This window comes from Helianthus annuus, chromosome 14, assembly GCF_002127325.2.
Source record: "Helianthus annuus cultivar XRQ/B chromosome 14, HanXRQr2.0-SUNRISE, whole genome shotgun sequence".
Lineage (NCBI taxonomy): Eukaryota > Viridiplantae > Streptophyta > Magnoliopsida > Asterales > Asteraceae > Helianthus > Helianthus annuus.
The window spans coordinates 93011869-93017895 of NC_035446.2; positions in this window are offsets into that span (position 1 = coordinate 93011869).

The following is a 6027-nucleotide window of genomic DNA, read 5'->3' on the forward strand; positions in this document are numbered from 1 at the left end:
CAGTTGTATGCCAAGTTTTCGAAATGTGACTTTTGGCTTCGCGAAGTCCACTTTCTAGGCCATGTGGTAAACAAAGATGGAATTCATGTAGATCCATCCAAGGTTGACTCGATCAAGAACTAGCCTGCACCCCGTACACCAACCGAAATCCGCCAATTCTTGGGTTTAGCAGGATACTACAGAAGATTCATCAAGGATTTCTCCAAGATTTCGCAACCTCTCACTTCACTGACTCAGAAGGGTGTCACCTATCGTTGGGGTGATGCACAGGAGTCCGCATTTCAGCACCTAAAAGATAGACTTTGTAGCGCGCCTGCCCTCTCATTGCCTGAAGGCACATATGATTTTGTGGTTTATTGCGACGCTTCCATCCAAGGACTTGGTTGTGTGTTGATGCAACATGACAAGGTCATTGCCTACGCATCGCGCCAACTTAAAGTTCACGAAAGGAACTACACTACGCACGACTTGGAATTGGGAGCAGTTGTTTTCGCGCTTAAGATGTGGAGACATTACCTGTACGGTACCAAGTGCACCATTTACACCGATCACAGGAGTCTCGAGCATATCTTCAAGCAAAAGGAGTTAAATATGCGACAACGCTGATGGGTCGAACTCTTGAACGATTGTTGTCACACCCCCAAAATCCACCTGCGGAGTATCACCGCTTGGGAGCGTGACTGACCAGGATCAAGCCACCAATCATATTGAACATGTAATTAATATTAAGTAAAATAAATGTAATCCATCCATCCAATACGATAGGTGTTCAAAACATAACCATAGTTTCAAAATGTAGCGGAAGCATAGTAAATAATCCAACAATAGTTAATAGTTTTAAATGTCATAATAGTTCAACGTAGAAACCACGATCCTTGTCCACAACGACCCGCTTCTCCAGTGCAAGCTCCAAGTACCTAACGATCTGCAAGGCATGTAACAGAATGATCAACAAACTAGTTGAGCGAGTTCACAGTAAGTAAGTGCGTAACAGTAAGTAACGGGTGGCTCTACTGGGCCAATAGTAAGTTATACAGGTGGGGGCTTCCCATGTTATGTGACCACTAGACTATTCGTATCAACTACTCGTATCATCCCTGTTCTTCATCCGAGAACAGTAGCGCGTATGGGGTGTGCGTAGGTTTTACGCACGTATCCTTCACAACCGAGGATAGAAGTAAGTAATGCGTACACGTAGGTTTTACGTGCGTGCCTGACATCCGAGGCAGTAATTGGCATACGACCACGTAGGTGTTATCCTAACCTACGGAACCGTCCTGACATCCGAGGACCATGGTAGGTGATAGTCTAGGAAAAGCATATATACGTTCTTAGTCAATGGTAACCTTTATCCCATTCCCACGACCCGGGAATCCCATGCCTTAGTAGGAGTGTGAACTCACCTTGGTTTGCTCGGTATGCTAGGTTATGCACTCACAAGTAATAAATCAAGTCCTATTGTATGCACGTATAACAAATCAGTTCATGTTCGCAATGATACGCATGTAATCAAATGTCACATAGTGCTTGATAGCCAATATCATGTATCAATCATGTATCACGTAACAGTTAACTCATTCATACAATTCACGTAATTCATATGAACATTTACAGGATCATGCACCTCTCAAAAACTCAGACAAGTATGGGGGGGGGTCTCCCCTGTTCAAAACTCGGATAGCACATGTAATCATACAACCTCGGTCATATTAACCTAATATACTCGGATCATTTTGATTAAACTTGGCCCACACATAAACTCGGACCAAAGATATACTCATTAAATTCGGACCCAATGTCATCACATATTAAACTCGGACCATTATACTAAACTCGGTCCATTCACCCATTAATAAACTCGGACAAGCATGTAGGGATTAAATTCGGACAAGTATTCAAAGTGGTTAAACTCGGACAAGGGTTTAGAGTATTAAACTCGGACCATACAATACACATTATACTCGGACATTAAGTTAAACTCGGGGGAGGGTTTCCTTCATTAAACTCGGACAAGAGGAGATTTATAAACTCGGTCCATATTTATTTCTTAAACTCGGTCCAAACAAAATTCATTAAACTCGGCCTTATCAAATTCATTAATCTCGGCCTTATGTTGATATAACAAACTCGGATCATACATTCATCAATAAACTCAGGCATAGATTCATTTAGCAAACTCAGACAATCACAACATAATATTAACCTCGGACATGGTAACATATTCATTCACAAAACTCTGAGAACATTTCAATCATTCGTTCATTAAGATCAAAGCAGTTACGTATATCATTCGAACAACCCTAATTCCAATCATATGACGGCAGATAACAAGATTATTCAATCGATGTTAAACCACAACAATCATCACAATAATAACCTATCAAGCATGCATCTAATCATCGTAGTAATCTCAACTATCCGGAATTAAATCACAGACTATCACATGAGAATTTAGGGTTTTCCATGAACACAAAATCAAGCAATCAATCAACAATTAATCATGAACAATGATTAAACAATTACCTTGAACGATTCTAGAGGAAGAGGAAATCAAGTGTGATGATTATCTAGTGCCAATGATGGTGGTGATGATTGCTAGGGAGCCAAAGAAATGAGAGTACGTGCTTGAATTCTTGTGAAAAGTGATTAGTGAAGTTTAGATTAGGGTTAAGTATCTAGGATTTCACTAATTACCATTTACATCCCTAAGTATTATATTTTACACAGGCACACCATCTCATAACCATTTTCTAATTTTATCACTAAGTTCATATATTTACCAATTTCACAAATAACAAACAACTATGCACAATCCAAATAATCAAAACATATATGTAATCCCATGGAAATCAATTGTGCAAATACACGACTAATCAATACATGAACGTGCAATAAATACGAAATAAAATCTTAGAAATTCGAGTTGTCACATTATCCCCAACTTAAAAGAAATTTCGTCCCGAAATTTGGTACGCACTCACTGAGGAAGCTAGGTAAGCTGTACTGTTCACTGGTTTTCCTGGGGTGTCACATCATTCCCCCGTTGATTTGGAATTTCGTCCCGAAATTCAGTAGTAGTAGCTTCAGCCTCAGTAGTGGATGTATTGGTTTCGAATAACTGGGGGTGCTTTTCTTTCATTTGGTCTTCGCGTTCCCAGGTGTACTCTGGGCCACGTTGGGAGTTCCAACGAACTCGAACAAGAGGGATTCTCTTGTGTTTGAGGACCTTAACATCCCGGTCCGTGATTTCAATTGGTTCCTCGACGAACTGCAACCGCTCGTCGATAGTGAGTTCCTTAAAAGGAATGATGAGGGTTTCATCTGATAAGCACTTCTTTAAGTTCGACACATGAAAGACATTGTGAACTGCTCCGAGTTCAGCTAGTAAGTTCAACTTGTAGGCTACTTTGCCAATCTTTTCTAAGATTTCGAATGGTCCGACGTACCGCGGATTCAGTTTGCCCCTTTTGCCAAAACGTACCACACCCTTCCAGGGTGAGACTTTCAATAATACCCGGTCCCCGACCTGAAATTCCAAAGGCTTTCTACGCTTGTCCGCGTAGGCTTTCTGACAGTCGCGTGCTGCCGCCATGCGTTGTCGTATCTGTGCTATCTTTTCTGTGGCGTCCACTACAATCTCTGGACCCGTAATTTGACTATCCCCCACCTCTGCCCAACAGAGAGGTGACCGGCATTTACGTCCGTACAATGCCTCGAATGGAGCGGCTTGAATGCTGGTATGGTAACTGTTATTGTACGAAAACTCCACCAATGGGAGGTGTTTTTCCCAGCCGTTGCCGAAATCGATAACGCATGCCCTAAGCATGTCTTCAAGTGTTTGAATCGTTCGCTCAGACTGCCCATCCGTCTGAGGATGATATGCTGTGCTCATGTCTAAACGTGAGCCGAAAGATTTATGCATTGCTTGCCATAGCTCTGACGTGAATCGTGCATCGCGATCCGAAATAATAGAGGTGGGCACTCCGTGCCTCGAAACAACTTCTTTAAGATAGACGTCTGCGAGAGTGGAGAACTTGTCCGTTTCCTTAATCGGCAGGAAGTGTGCAGACTTGGTGAGTCGATCAACTATGACCCATATTATATCATTCCCACGCTGAGATCTAGGTAAACCTGTAACAAAATCCATGGAAATTTCTTCCCATTTCCATTGCGGTATCTTAGGCTGCTGAAGTAGACCAGCTGGTTTCTGATATTCAACCTTGACTCTCGCACAGGTTAAGCATTTTCCAACGTACGTAGCGATGTGGGCCTTCATACTAGGCCACCAATAAGTAGTGCTGATGTCGTGGTACATTTTATCCGACCCTGGATGTACCGAATAGCGAGACTTGTGAGCTTCATCCATTACAAGTTCGCGTAAACCGCCATAGAGTGGGACCCAAATACGCGCCGTCTTCCTTTTGTTCCATTCGTTGCCTTGAACCGCGTAAGGCTTCAGCCTTGACGTTTTCGGGCTTTAATGCTTCCATCTGAGCAGTTCGTATCTGTGCGTGAAGACTGGACTGAATAGTGAGCTGCAAGGCTCGTACGCGTCTAGGTAAAGTGTCTTTCCTGCTGAGAGCGTCAGCCACAACATTGGCTTTTCCCGGATGATACTTGATGGCGCATTCGTAATCATTCAGTAGTTCAACCCATCTTCCTTGACGCATGTTCAAATCCTTTTGCTTAAGAATATGCTCGAGACTCCTGTGATCGGTGTAAATCGTGCACCTGGTACCGTACAGGTAGTGTCGCCATATCTTAAGCGCGAAAACAACAGCTCCCAGCTCTAGATCGTGCGTCGTGTAGTTTCGTTCGTGAACCTTGAGTTGCCGCGAAGCGTAAGCAATAACTTTATCCCGCTGCATCAATACACAACCAAGCCCCTGTATCGATGCGTCACAATAAACCACGAAGTCATCCGTGCCCACGGGCAGTGAAAGAATAGGTGCGCTGCAAAGCCTATCCTTTAAGTACTGAAAAGCGGTCTCCTGCGTATTACGCCATCTGTAAACGACACCTTTCTGTGTTAGCATAGTAAGCGGCTGCGCGATCTTGGAGAAGTCTTTGATGAATCGTCTGTAGTAACCCGCCAAACCCAAGAATTGGCGTATTTCAGTCGGTGTACGCGGTGCTGGCCAGTTTCTGATCGAATCAACCTTGGATGGATCGACATGGATCCCATCCTTGTTCACCACATGGCCTAAGAAGTGGACTTCACGAAGCCAGAAGTCGCATTTTGAAAACTTTGCGTACAGTTGCTCTTTTCGAAGAAGTTCCAAGATAAGACGTAAGTGCTGCTCGTGCTCCTCCTGACTCTTGGAGTAAATCAAAATGTCGTCGATGAAAACGATAACGAACTTGTCTAGATAGGGTTTACACACCCTGTTCATAAGATCCATAAATACAGCAGGCGCGTTCGTTAACCCAAATGGCATGACAAGAAACTCGTAGTGGCCATAACGAGTTCTGAATGCGGTTTTGGAGACGTCCTCATCCCGGACTCTCAGCTGATGATACCCTGACCGTAGGTCTATCTTGGAGTAGTAACACGACCCTTGCAACTGGTCGAATAAGTCGTCTATGCGTGGAAGAGGATAACGGTTCTTCACCGTCACCTTGTTCAGCTCCCTGTAGTCTATACACATCCTGAACGTACCGTCTTTCTTTTTCACGAAAAGCACTGGAGCTCCCCAAGGCGAAGAGCTTGGACGAATGAAGCCCTTTTCCAAGAGCTCTTGTAGCTGCTTTGACAATTCTTCCAATTCTGATGGAGCTAGACGATATGGCGCGCGAGCTATGGGTGCTGCTCCAGGAGCCAACTCAACCTGAAACTCGACTTGACGATGAGGCGGTAAACCGGGTAAATCTTCAGGAAACACCTGAGGGAAGTCACGTACAACTGGAATATCCTCCAGCTTCTTTTCCTTTGCTGCTGCATCAGTAACGAGAGCCAAAATGGCAGTATGCCCCTTTCGTAAACATTTCTGAGCCTTCAAGAAAGATATGATGCCAACCACAGCACCA